Raw genomic sequence first — 14,009 nt, 5'->3', positions numbered from 1 at the left:
CTCTTTTAGGAATACTTATAGGTAAAACTCTCAAACAAAAAGTGTCTCAAGAATTAGACACCAGCAAGGCAGAGGTCACCCTTTTGGAAAAATATATCAACTATTTATTGATTGCCTTAAGTGCAGATAATGCAAATCTCAATTTAATACCCATGCTTAAAAATGATGAGTAGATATAAATTAACATTACAGGTATATACTAGTCCATTTTCATACTGCTATGAAGAAATACCTAAGACTGGGTAATTTATAAAGAGAAAGCGGTTTAATGGATTTACAGTTTCACATGACTAGGGACGCCTCACAATCATGGCAGCAAGTGAAGGAGAAAGAAGAAAAAGCACATCTTACATGGCAGTAGGCAAGAGAGTGTGTACAGGGGAAGTGCCCTTTATAAAACCATCACATCTCATGAGGCTTGTTCACTATCTTGAGAACACCAGGGGAACACCTGCCCTCATGATTCAAACACCTCCAACCAGGTCATCCCATGACATGTGGGGATTATGGAAGAAACTATGATTCAAGATGAGATTTGGGTGGGAACACAGCCAAGCCTTAGCATACTGCTCCTGGCCCCTCCCATATCTCATATACTCCCATTTCAAAACCAATCATGCATTTCCAGCAGTCCCCCAAAGTCTTAACTAATTTCAGCATTACCTCAAAAGTCCATAGTCCAATTTCTCATCTGAGACAAGGAAAGTACCTTCCACCTATGAGCCTGTAAAATCAAAAGCAAGTTAGTTACTTCCTAGATAAAACGGGAGTACATGCATGGTGTAAATATACCTGTTCCAAGTGGGAGAAAATAACCAAAATGAAGGGCCTACAGGCCCATGCAAATCCGAAATCCAGCAGGGCAGTCAAATCTTAAAGCTTCAAAAGGTCTCCTTTGACTCCATGTCTCAAATCCAGGTCATGCTGATACAAAAGGTGGGTTCCCATGATCTTGTGCAGTTTTGCCCCTGTGTTTGCAGGGTACAGACCTTCTCCTGGCTGCTTTAATGCTCTGGTGTTAAGTGCCTGAAGCTTTTCCAGGTTCATGGTGCAAACTGTTAGTGTATCTATCTCTCTGAGGTCTGTAGGATGGTGGCCCTCTTCTAGCAGCTCCACTAGGCAGTTCTCCAAGGGGAGCAATTTGTGGGGGTACTCATCCCACACATTCCTTCTGCACTATCCTAGCAGAGGTTCTCCATGAGGGCTCCACCGTTGCAGCAAACTTCTGCCTAGACATTCAGGCATTTCCATACATCCTCTGAAATCGAACTGGAGGTCTACAACCTTCAATTCTTGACTGCCATGCACCCACAGGCTCAACACCACGTGTAAGCTGCCAAGGCTTGGAGCTTGCACACTCTAAAGCAACAGCCTGAGCTGTTCATTAGCCTCTTTTAACCATGGCTGAAGCTGAAGTAGCTGAGACACTGCGGCACCATGTCCCGAGGCTGCATAAGGTGGGGCCTCCAGGTCTGTGATGGGAAGGGCTACTGTGAAGGTTTCTGGCATTCCCTGGAGACATTTTTCCTATTGCCATGGTGATTAACATTTGGCTTCTCATTAGTTATGCAAATTTCTGCAACCAGCTTGAATTTCTCCCCCCCAAAAGTGGAGTTTTCGTTTCTATCACATCATCAGGCTGCAAGTTTTCCAAACTTTTATTCTCTTGCATGTTTTGCCACTTATAAATTTCCTCATTCAGACGCCCTTAATTATCTCTTTAAATTTCAAAATTTTATAGATCTCTGGGTCAGAGGAAAAATGCCATGAGTGTCTTTACATAGCAAGAGAGACCTTTACTCCAGTTTCCAACAAGTTCCACATCTCCATATGAGACTACCTCAGCCTGGACTTTAATTGTCCATATCACTATCAGCATTTTGGTCAAAGCCATTCAAGTCTCTAAATAAAGTTCCCAACTTTTCCACATCTTCCTGTCTTCTGAGACCTCCAAACTATTCCAACCTATGCTGTTACCCAGTTCAAAAGTTGCTTCTAAATTTTCATATACCTTGATAGCAGCACCCCAATAAGTGGTACCAACTTAACTGTATTAGTCCATTTTCATACTGCTATGAATAAACACCTGAGGCTGAGTAACTTATAAGGAGAAAGAGGTTTAATCAAATTACATTTCCATCTGGCAAGGGAGGGTTTACAAACATGGCAGAAGGTGAAGGAAGAGCAAAGCCACATCTTACATGGTGGCAGACAAAAAAGTGTATGCCAAGGAATTGCCCTTTATAAAGCCATCAGATCTCCTGAGACTTATTTGCTGTCACAGAACAGCACAGGAAAATCCATCCCTATGATTCAATTACCTCCCACTGCATCCCATCCATGACTTGCTGAGTTTATGGGATAAGATTTGGGTGGAGATATAGCTAAACCACATCAAGGTTTAGGCAAGACTCCTGCCTTTGATCTACTCTTACCACTAGGAATATTCATATTCTTCAAGTATAATGTTCAAATATCCAAGTATGCCATGCATTATGTACCTAACATTTTCACAAAAATGCAGTTACATTTGAATGATAAACACTTGTTTTATGTTATATTGACCTTAGAACTATGTAATAATTAAAACAAACACTTCCATTTCTTGATTATAAAGAGAAATTTTGATAGAATATTCAATTTTTACTAAATATACCCAGATGTGGGATTGTTTTTATTTCTTTGATTAAAATTAATGAGAATTTTGAAATTATCTCAAAGGTATTATGTTTGTGACAGGTTATCTATAACATAATATGGAAGCTATCCTTTAATGATAAGTTTTTTCTGAAATGCATTTTTATTACTTTATTTTATACTTTTACAATATTAATCTTAATGATAAAATCTAGACAGAATATATAGGATTTTGTATCATTTTTTCAAAGTTTGGAATACTACTAGTTATCAGAGATTTTTATTAACTATTCTATGAAAAAAGAGAAAGTGTTCCATTATCAAATATGTTTCAGAAAAGTTGTCAATTATGGTTTCCTCTGCATCATTCCATTAACATACCAACTGTTCTGATAAGTCCTGAAAAAAAGACTCTGAATCAGGTGGGATGTAGGAGAATGAAAAGCCTCAAGGGAGAATGAGGAAATTAAAGCAAGAAAGTGGAGGGTTCTAGAGGGATCACAGAAGCTGGGGTTTGGGTCAAAAGAGAGGAAAGCAGAGCAGCATAGCAGTGTAGGGTTGAATGGAAAGGTGAGGGCAGGTACTCACAGAGGCTTGCACTTTGTGTAGTAAGCTACAACAGTGGGAGTAGGAAAATAATAAATTAACTCCAAATTTTTAAAGAGACCTCAAGAATTATGTTGCAAGCTGAGAATGTGGAGATTGTGGGAGGTCTGCGGAATGGCAGTGATAAACCAGTCCTTGCTAGGACTTACCTCACTGGCACACTACTGCTTCTCCAGATTCTGGCTGTTGCCTTTGAGATTTTCCTAGCTGTGGCTTGGCTGCTTTTCTTTACTACAGTTTATAATTTCTCTCTTCTGGTCTGCTGTGTACCCATCTTCCAATTCTAATTTTATCCTTACTCCATTTTACATCCTAGCCCTCTGAAGAGATTACTTATTCCAAACACATATATGTAACATATGTATATTGGTGTAAAGACTTTTATTTTTGAGATGGAGTCTCACTCTATTGCCAGGCTGGAGTGCAATGGCACAATCTTGGCTCACTGCAACCTCCATCTCCCAGGTTCTAGCAATTCTCCTGCCTCAGCCTCCCAAGTAGCTGAGACTACAGGCATATGCCACCACGCCCAGCTAATTTTTGTATTTATAGTAGAGGCTGGGTTTCACCGTGTTGGCAAGGATGATCTTGATCTCTTGACCTTGTGATCTGCCTGCTTTGGTCTCCCAAAGTGCTGGGATTACAGGCAGTGAAAAGATATTTTAATGGCAGTGTCAGGAGTAAGACCAACAGCTTACACACTGGGACATTTTGCTGGTGAATATTGCTAAGAAACTGTACAATTCTTTTAAAGCCTAATAATTTCAGAGGTTGAATAGGGTATAAGAATATGGCAAAGAAAATCAATACCATTTAAATTTTCTAGTCCTAAGGCAAGTTTCTAGCTCCCTAATTCATCAGTATAGCTGCTTCTTATATTAACAAGTAGTAAGGGATAACTAAAGATAAGATTAATCTCATATCTTGAGAAGTACTCAATTTTATTCCCTTTGGCTATAAATGGGGGGAAAAAAAGAAGCACATTCCAGTTATGAATACTCCTCCTTGCCAGCAGAGGTCTGGGCTATGTCAATGTCAGTTCTACAATAGTGATCAGAGAGACAAAGCTGGTGCATCTTACCAAAAGTGAACAAGAAGCCAAATACCAGAAGATCTGTAAAGGAAGAAAATAATCAGAATCAGGACAGACTTGGATGAAACGCTGTTTAATAGTTCATCGTTAATTAAGATACCATAACTAAGTGAATCTGATCCTATATCACAGGCTGTATTTTCACTCTCTTCTGTATATGTCCCATCCTTACTTGAGAAGTTCATTTTTTTCAGTGTGCAGGTCTATTTTGAGGTCAGTATTACAGGTTGTTAACAAAATTTTCACAGAGAAATAGCTAATAGAAGGATCATGATATATTATTTTGTTTATGCATCCTCAAAAATTTATCTAAAATACACATGCTATGTATAGGGAGTAGTATTTACATATAAACACTTTTTGACACTATATTTTATGCTAATAAAGGTTTCTTTTTTTTTTTTAACCCAAGAAAGAGCATAGCTATAGGGGACATATATATAGGATTATCAATAATTTGTCAAAATTATAAAATAAAGTCATAGCAACATATAATTTTAAAAACTATTTTTACATAGATTATATCATGTTATCTTCATAAAAGCCTGTAGTTTTGATAAGGTAGATATTTTGTCTACATTTCAGAAAGAAAGAAAATTAGAATTTTAGTGAACTTTAGGGTTACTGTGGTCTGAATGTTTGTGTCCCTCCCAAAATTCCTATGTTGAAAACCTAATCACCAACTCGATGGAATTAGATAGAAGAGGTAATTAGGTCAGGAGGGCAGAACCCTCATTAATGGTATTAGTGCCCTTATGAAAGAAGCCCTGAAGAGCTGCCTCACCCTTTTCTGCTATGTGAGGACACAGTGAGAAGATGGCCCTCACCAGATGATCTTGGACTTCTCTGCTTCCAAAATGATGAGACATAAATTTTTGTTGTATATAAGCCACTCAGTTGATGGTGTTTGTTACACAGCCCAAAAGAACTAAGACAAGAGTTTTCCCTAAGTGGCATAACTCATCAATGTCATGGCTAGAGATGAAGCCAAGACCATTTCAACTCCCAAGAATGTGTTCTTATCTACTATCTCTTTCAGACCAAATTCATGTGACTGCATGACTTGGATGAGGTACTTAACCTCTTTATACCTTAGTTCCCTACCTGGAAAATGCTAATACAAACACCATTGGCCTTGTAAGTTTTGTGATAAGGATGAAATAACATAAGAAATCAGGAATTTGATCATACATGAATGCTATTCCTGCGTCAATTATGAATCACACGTAAATGCTATGTGTGTTATTTCTTCTGTGCAGTAGGAAGAAAAAAATATTGAGAAGTTGAGGATTCCTTCACAGGCATTCATTTCATAAGCACTCATTGAGTGTACGCATGCCAGGCACTATGCTATGTCCTAGAAAAACCAGAGGTTAAAGGTACCTCCTTGCCTTAAGTGGTTTCTCGCCCAAGGAAGGCAAGTGTTCATACAAATCAGTATTTGCCAAAAGCATTTCAATCACTGAGTAAGGAACGGTGGTGTAGACCTCAAGCAGAGTGGTGGTACGGAAAGGTCTGAAGGTTTAGAAACTATTTCCTAGAATGTGGCATTCCAGATAGGGAGGAATATGAGCAGAGGGAATGACCTGAATGAAACCTTGTGTCTTAGGAAACGATAAGCGTTTCAGTATGGCTAGAGAGTAAGGATGATAAGAACCCAGATAGGAACTAAGAGTTAAGTAAGGAGTCATTTCTTAACACAGATAGTTCAGATGATTCCTTCCTTCATTTCTTCCTTTCCTTCATCTCCTCATCCTACCTTTTTTTTTTTTTTTTTTTTTTTTTTTTTTTTTTTTGAGACAGAGTCTTGCTCTGTCATTCAGGCCGGAGCACAGTGGCATGATCTTGGCTCACTGCAACCTCTGCCTCACTGATTCAAACGATTCTTCTGCCTCAGCTTCCCAAGTAATTGGGACTACAGTTGTGTGCCACCATACCCAACTAATTTTTGAATTTTCAGTAGAGACGGGGTTTCACCATGTCGGCCAGGATTGTCTTGATCTCTTGACCTCATGATCCGCTCACCTCAGCTTCCCAAAGTGCTTGGATTACAGGCATGAGCACTGCACCTGGCCTCTTCCTGTTTCTTTATCCTTCTCCCCTTTCCTACCACCGCCACCCTTTTGTCCTTTCCTTCTTCTTGTTTTTAATATACCCTTTCCCCATATCTCAACTCGCAGTTCTCAGAAATGCCACACCCTCAATATGTGTGTTTTAGGTATAGGGCCATTTGCAACTGTTCACTACCAGTGTTTGTCCAATAAGATTATTTTAAAATATAATAATATAAAATCATTGACTGGATTGAAATTTTAGATACGATGGCTGAGTCACTGTCTTTGCATGAATGTAAGTGGGAATGTACTACCCCGTAAGATGCTAGGAGAGGGTCATATAACAGAGGATAGAGAAATGCCCACTTAAACAATTTAAGCAGATCACCCTTGCTTATTCCATATCACTCAGCTGCTTTTAATTTTTGCCACTTGAAAATAAGTAACTCTGGTTGGGTACTTAGAAAGCCCCAACTCAGCAAGTGAAGAGATGTGTCTTCCCAGATAAAGCAGTGAACTGTACCCCTTAATTCCTGTGCTCTTCCTCTCCAAACTGGGTCTCCTATTTACCCTGCTCTTGTTCAGTACTCTCTCCTGGATATGTTTTCTTGACATGAAGCCTTCGGCTGCACACAACATATACATAGAGTAATGCAAACTTTATTATGTCATCTGTGACTCCTGCTTTTGTGGGAAGTTAGTTTCTAAATCTTCTTTCTTCCTTAGTGATTTTTTTTTTCCAATTAGTTGAACGAATGATGGCATTTGTTTGCAGCTTCCAGTATTGCCCGTAAAGAACAGCAGTTATTCATTTAGGAAAATTGCTTGATCAATGCTATGCAGGGCTATTATATCTTTTTTTCTGCTGATAGGAGAAAAGAGTGATATTCCAGGTTGAAACAACTGGAAAAACAGATTGCTGAATTAGAAGTGAAGATATAATTAGATTCACCCTCCAATAATTGGGTAGAATTGAAAGCATTTAAGTCTGTACATAATCAAATATTGCCTGGAAATGATACAGCATCCTCATTTTATGCTAAACAGATTTTTATGGAAGGGCAATAAAGGAGGAAATCTGCTTGCTAATTTGATTAAAAACACCATGGATCTCTGTGATTTCAGCTATTAAGATTCCAAATGGAAGGAGGTTAATTATAAAAGAAAATAAGAATTGATTTCATATTTAAGGTCTATTATCAAACACTGCATATTTTAAGTAGAATTATTCATAACAATTAAAGATGCACTTTAATAATTATTCTCCAAAAAGAATAGATATATTCCTAGTTCCACTTTAAAGTCAAAAAAAAATCTAAAGAAAAAACAACATAATACTTCATCAGTATTTATGAAGAGAGAGAAGGTATTTTATTAACCATATAAGTCCATTTTACTGAAAAGAAAACAAATTGCAATAATTTTACTTGCCAAAAACTATCCTGAAACATAGATATGTAGTAATAATTTAAGAACCGTATCCATTCTGTTTATTTAATTTCTTTATTATATCATAGCTATTAGCGGATACATCCTTTTTGTCTTATTTATTCATCCATTGAACAGACATTTACTGAGCAGCTACTATGTAACAGGCACTGTTTCAGGCACAGAGGATACAGCAGAGAATGAAGGAGACAAAATTTCGTACTATCAAGAATCTTGCATTGTGTTTCAAAAGGGACAATGCAAAAGATAAATAAGTACAATACATGGTATGTTCGATGGTAATTAATGCTAAAAAAGATAAATATGAAATGGGAGAGTGAGTTTTTTTAGAGAGGGTGGTCAAAGAAGGCTTCACTATGGTAACTTGAGTGAAGATTTGAATGAAGTGCTGATATCTTAAGAAAGCTTCCAGACAGATGTGCAAAGGCCCTGAGACAGGATTGTGCATGGCTTGTTGGGGTAACAGTAAGAAATGGTGTTGATAGAGTATATCTAGACAAGGGCTGGGAGGAAGGCCTTCACAGATTGTAGGTCACAAGGTCACAGTAAGGATTTTGACTTCTATTTTAATTGTTTTATTTCATTACTTTTTTTTTTTTTTTTTTGCCAAGATCTTAGTCTGTCACCCAGGCTGGCATGTAGTGGCATGACCACTGCTCACTGCAGCCTCAGCTTCCCAGGTTCAAGTGATCCTCCCACCTCAGCCTCCCAGGTAGCTGGGACTGCAGACACATGCCACTATCTCCACTAATTATTTGTAGAGATAGTCTTATTAGGTTACCAGTGCTAGTCTCAAACTCCTGGGCTGAAGGGACCTCACCTAAACCTCCCAGAGTGTTGGGATTGTAGGCATGAGCTGCCATACCTGGCCAGATTTTGACTCCAAAGTGAGATGGGAAGGACTGGTAGAATTGAACGGAAGAGATGTGATCTACCTTATCTTGTCAGACATGAGCTTCTCAATTGCAGAGGCTTCTCTGGGCCATGCAGCTTTGTACAATTCCCTAAGTGATACCCTATCACTCTACTGGGTTGTGGATAGCTCAAGAACCTTTGTATCTACTTTATAATTTGGTGCACATTCAATACTGGAATGTATTTATTAATGATGCTGGTTACCTTTTAAACATAAAATTTAAAATATGGGTCTAATTTAAACATAAAAATAAAAAAATTGCAAACTAAAAGGAAAATATGAGGGGTTATATCTTTACAGTCCAGTGTAAAGGCCTGTACTTCCTAAGAATTGAGTAATTTGGTAAGTTTTGTAAAAAAAAAAAAAAAAAAAAAAAAAAAACATTCTTTATTCATTATGCATATGGGCATATGGTAAACATTCTTTGCTTTTCATTTTTAGAACTACATTTAAAGAGAAATAAATTAATTCTAGAGTGCCACTTTTTCACAGAAAAAAACCAAAGGGATATCTCTAAATTTCTAGTTTATGTACCTTCTCATTCTTTTCCATATCACCACAAAATAATATTAGTACTTGTTGGAAGCTTACTTTTATTGTAAAATGGTAAAATGAAGTTTCAATTTATTTCAAAGGGTGCATCCAGGAGCCAGCTAAATATACTCATGGGTCTGCTCAAGCCAAGGTTTTATTGCTACTAATTGACAAGCCCAATTGTACAACACCAAATGTGGAAATGAAAATTCCCTGTCTTTGAATAGCTATAATTTAATCAAGCTTGCTTTAGCTCCTTTATTACTTCATAATGAAATATAAAATACCTTACACACAAATGCTTCTCTTCCAGAAATTAAATAGAAAGAAAAGAATTAACAGGCCAAAGAGTAACAAAAACGTTGCAAACACAATTACCTTCTCACATACAAGGTAAAGCAATTCTCCCCCTTTTTTCATCCAATTTTAGAGTAGCATGATCTTTTCTATGCACCTGTCCATTTATATTTATTTATTCATTTATTTATTTATTTATTTATTTATTTATTTATTTTTTGAGATAGAGTCTTCCTCTGTTGCCCATGTTGGAGTGCAGTGGCATGATCTTGGCCCACTGCAACCTTTGTCTTCTCGGTCTAAGGGATTCTCCTGCCTCAGATTCCTGAGTGCCTTAGATTACAGCACGCACCATGATGCCTGGCTAATTTTCTCATTTTTAGTGGACAGGGCAGCTTCATCATGTTGGCCAGGCTGGTCTCAAACTCCTGACTTTAGGTGATCTGTCCACCTTGTAGTCTGAAAGTGCTGGGATTACAGGCATGAGCCACTGCGCACAGTTCCAGATTTGTATTATCCTCATGTTTCTGTTAAGGCAAAAGATAAAGAGGAGCAACTGTGGAAAATAAAAATACTAAAGCTATGTGTTTTCTGAAAATACTTAAGCTTCAGGAAGCTTATAACTGTAATTATTAAACCCAAAGAAAGAAGTAAATCTTCATATATCTAGAAGCAATGTGAACATTTTCTGCTAGTGGGATCTAGAGTGAATGTTTCTTAATTCTTCATCCTTTGCATGCTAATTGAATGAAGACCCCAGGGTTTTGTTGCAAACAGTCTCATACACAGTGCTAAAGCATCACTTGGTGATGGCCAACCATGATGGATTCAGGCTTGCATAAATAATCTGCAGGAGTTCTTTGAAGATATCACAGTCACGCTAGATAAAAGATGCTCTGGGAGTATGATATAGTTAATATTTCAGGGGAAAAAAGTGTGTTTGATATGGTTTTACATCAGAGATAAAGGTAAAAGAACCTTTAAGAGGCAAAAGAACTGAACATGGGATAAAGAGCACCAAAGAGAAAATTAGTTTTAGAAACACTGCAAAGCAAAGACTTTAAAAGCAACATTCATGTTGGGAAGAAAAAAAATGTTGAAACTGGGCAGTCCGTGTGCAATTAATTGAAGTCCAGTCCTTCATTAAAAACCCTATCTAACACAGGAAATATATCACAAAGCTGATGGCAACTAAAAATCTTTCCAACTGTTTAGTGCAATAGACTTATCACCAAGCTAGGAATGTAAAAATCTAAGTTCTAGTTGATTAAATGATCTTGTATAATTACCACTCAGGGTCTCAGATTCTAACTTAGAAATTAGGAAATTGGGTCTGGAAAGATCGCCAAAGTCCCTTCTATCTCCACAACTATTTGATTTTAACAGCTCCATGGAGCTCTGGGTAATTTAATCATCAAGCAAGTATCCCCATTAAGGTGGATAATTAAAATGAGTGAGTACGCTGTAGTGCATCAAAACAGATTCAGATTGCTGGCTTTTTCAAATTCACAATTTTGCTTTCAGTAAAAATTACATGGTGTAATCAGTCGAGCTGTGGAAATGTGCTCTGAAGACTATTTATTCCTGAATTCTTGATACTTTCATGGACCCTATCAAACCCTTAAATATTCCAAAGCCTGGAATGGCCCTGGAGAAGCTCAAGTTGTAAAAGTTTTGTACTGCCTGAGGTTTATGTTACTCCAGATAGTATATATTTTGTAATAGGGTTGAAAAGACCATAATTTTTTTAAGTGAGCACTCCTATAGTAGTGTAAATACATGAAAATTTAAACAAATGCATTGTTGCTATTCTGAGTCTATACATGTACACAAATCCCAGCAAAATGTTCTCTAACTAGTCTTATGTGACTCTGACTTAAGATATGGTCTGTTAGACATTGAACTACTTGAAGCCAGGCATGGTAGTACTTTGGGAGGTTGAAGCAGGTGGATTACCTGAGGTGAGGAGTTTGAGACCAGCTTGGACAATATGGTGAAATGTTGTCTCTAACTAAAAATACAAAAATTATCTGGGTGTGGTGGCATGTGCCTGTAATCCCAGCTACTTGGGAGGCTGAAGCAGCAGAATCACTTCAACCTGGGAAGCGGAGGTTGCAGTGAGCTGTGAGCTGAGATCATGCCACTGCACCAACTGAATGAGATTCCATATCAAAAATAAATAAATAAATAAATAAAAATAAAAAAATTTAACTACTTGAAAAATAATAGACTGCTTTTACCCATGCAATTTTGTTGAATTAAATTCAATTCTTCTATTGCCAGAGTGCATTATTTTTAATGAGGAACATGATTATTAATTTAGATGACATGTAACCAAGTTTAAGACAGACAAAAAAAATGTCTCTATTAGAAACACAATAAAACATTTTGGGAATAAAATGAAAATACTAACTTAAAATGTATTTCTCCATCCCTTTTAGCCCAAAGGAGTGAATAATTTTAAACCCTGAAACGAATGTTTTCTCAGTATAACCCTTCTAAAGAAGTACTGTAATTTCACTAAATCATAGAACTTCCATTGCCTTAGATCAGTTATGTGTGTATTATCAACATCAAACAAAACTCAATTATTTGTAATTGTCAGCAGAGCTGAGAATAAACCTTATTAAAACATGAACATTGTGAGAAAATATATATTTGTGTGCTCCATCAGAAGTAAGAATTTCTTTGTGTAAATTCTAAAAAATTGTTTTATTTCTAATTATTGTGGATACATAATAGTTGTACATAAATGCACATGTGATATTTGGATACAGTATATAATCTGTAATAATCAAATCAGGGTAATTGAGGTATCCATCACTAAGTTTTTACCATTTTTGTGTTAGGAATGTTTCAATTCCACTCTTATAGTTATTTTTAAATACACAATAAGTTATTATTAGTAATAGTCACCCTATTGTGCCACCAAACACTAAGTTTTACTTTATCTAACTGTATTTTTGAACTCATTAATCCTCCCCTACTTATCCCTCTTCTCCATTACCCTTCCCAGCCTGTGGTAACCATCATTTTATCCTCTATGAATTTGTAATAATTATACTTCTAGAGCAAAAGATAAACTCTGCCTACTTGGATCTTGATTCTTTTAGGAGGGATAAGTCATGTCCAAGAATACAATACAACAAGAGAAAATGGTGTCAGTAGTATGATGTTATACCATACTTTCGTGCTATACTAAATGCTGTCAGTTTCAGACAAAATGACCTTAGAATTCAGAAGGAGGGAGTTACTCCAGCTGGAGCAATTAGGAATCAGGAAAGTCATTGTAAACGAAGTGGCATTTTTGATAGAACTTGACTTTAAAATACGGAAATTAGCAGGGAGGGTGATGAATCCAGCATTCCAAGGAAAAAGCAATGGGAGAAGGAAGTGTGAGGCACCAATTGAAAAGAGGACTTGGTCTTCCCGAGCCTCTGTGTGAAAGAGAACAATGGGCTGTGAGGCAGTAGATGGTGCAAAGCTTTGGATGCCTGACCGGCACTTTAATCATCAGGCTTGGACCAGGCGTAAAGGGTTTTAAGAAGGATAATGACAGAACCAGAGCTGTGCTTTTGGAGATTTATTCTGGCAGCAATGTGTAGGATGGATTGAAGGAGGTGATGCCAGCTCATGCTCAACAATTCCTTAAAGTGGAGAAAAGGCACAGCCGCAGTAGAGACTAACCCACGTGCCACTGAAAATTGCCCTGTGTTTCACCTGCAGCACCAATTTGAAGACTGTCCGCCTCTTTCCAGAATACCACGGATCTGTGAACAGTTAAAATCTATCATATGAGCTGTGTGGAGCTAACCTGACAGGGATAATTATAATAAAAGTTATATATCATTCCCTAGGACTAGGGGTAAGGGCGATATAACACTCTAACACTCCTACTTTGTTCCTGTTTTAGCTTTAGAAGTTTTATAAATAGTAAGTTACTTAATTTGTCTTGAGATTTGAGCTGTACCACCGATATAAGCTTTCTAATTATCTTTATCAACGTGGCTACAGAAAGGAAAAGTGTGATTTCACAATTGAGATTTGCAGATAGCAAATAGAATGCTAATTGACATTTTGGAAATATGATTTTCAAACTTAACAGAGTGGGTAACAGCAAGAAAAATGTTTCAACCTGAAATCATTTTGAAGGCTAAAATAGATGTTAAATTTAAACTGGAAGGGAAAGTGAGGAGAACCCTGCTTGAGGCTTTAATGCTTTGATTAAACTTGATAGTGGGTTATCTTTAGGGTAACTTCTACTTCAATATTAGCTTCATTCCATGGGCAGGCCATTGTAATTATGTATAATAGAATTTTTTTCCAAAATACATTACAATGTCTGAAGGAGATAATCACTTTTTAAAATAGAGAAAAGAAAATCCGTCAAAGAGAATGAAGAAATTATACTTGCCTTTCTTGT

At 37.1% G+C, this 14,009-nt stretch overlaps 1 protein-coding gene across 6 annotated transcripts in view; it reads left to right on the top strand.

Annotated features, from left to right (window-relative positions):
• The window catches only part of FUT9 (fucosyltransferase 9), a 188,515-nt gene that overhangs the window by 118,467 nt on the left and 56,039 nt on the right, over positions 1 to 14,009 (top strand). The window lies entirely within an intron of this gene.

The sequence above is a fragment of the Saimiri boliviensis genome, chromosome 4, assembly GCF_048565385.1.
Source record: "Saimiri boliviensis isolate mSaiBol1 chromosome 4, mSaiBol1.pri, whole genome shotgun sequence".
In the NCBI taxonomy this organism is placed as follows: Eukaryota; Metazoa; Chordata; class Mammalia; order Primates; family Cebidae; genus Saimiri; species Saimiri boliviensis.
This window is presented reverse-complemented; position numbering and strand designations above follow the sequence as displayed.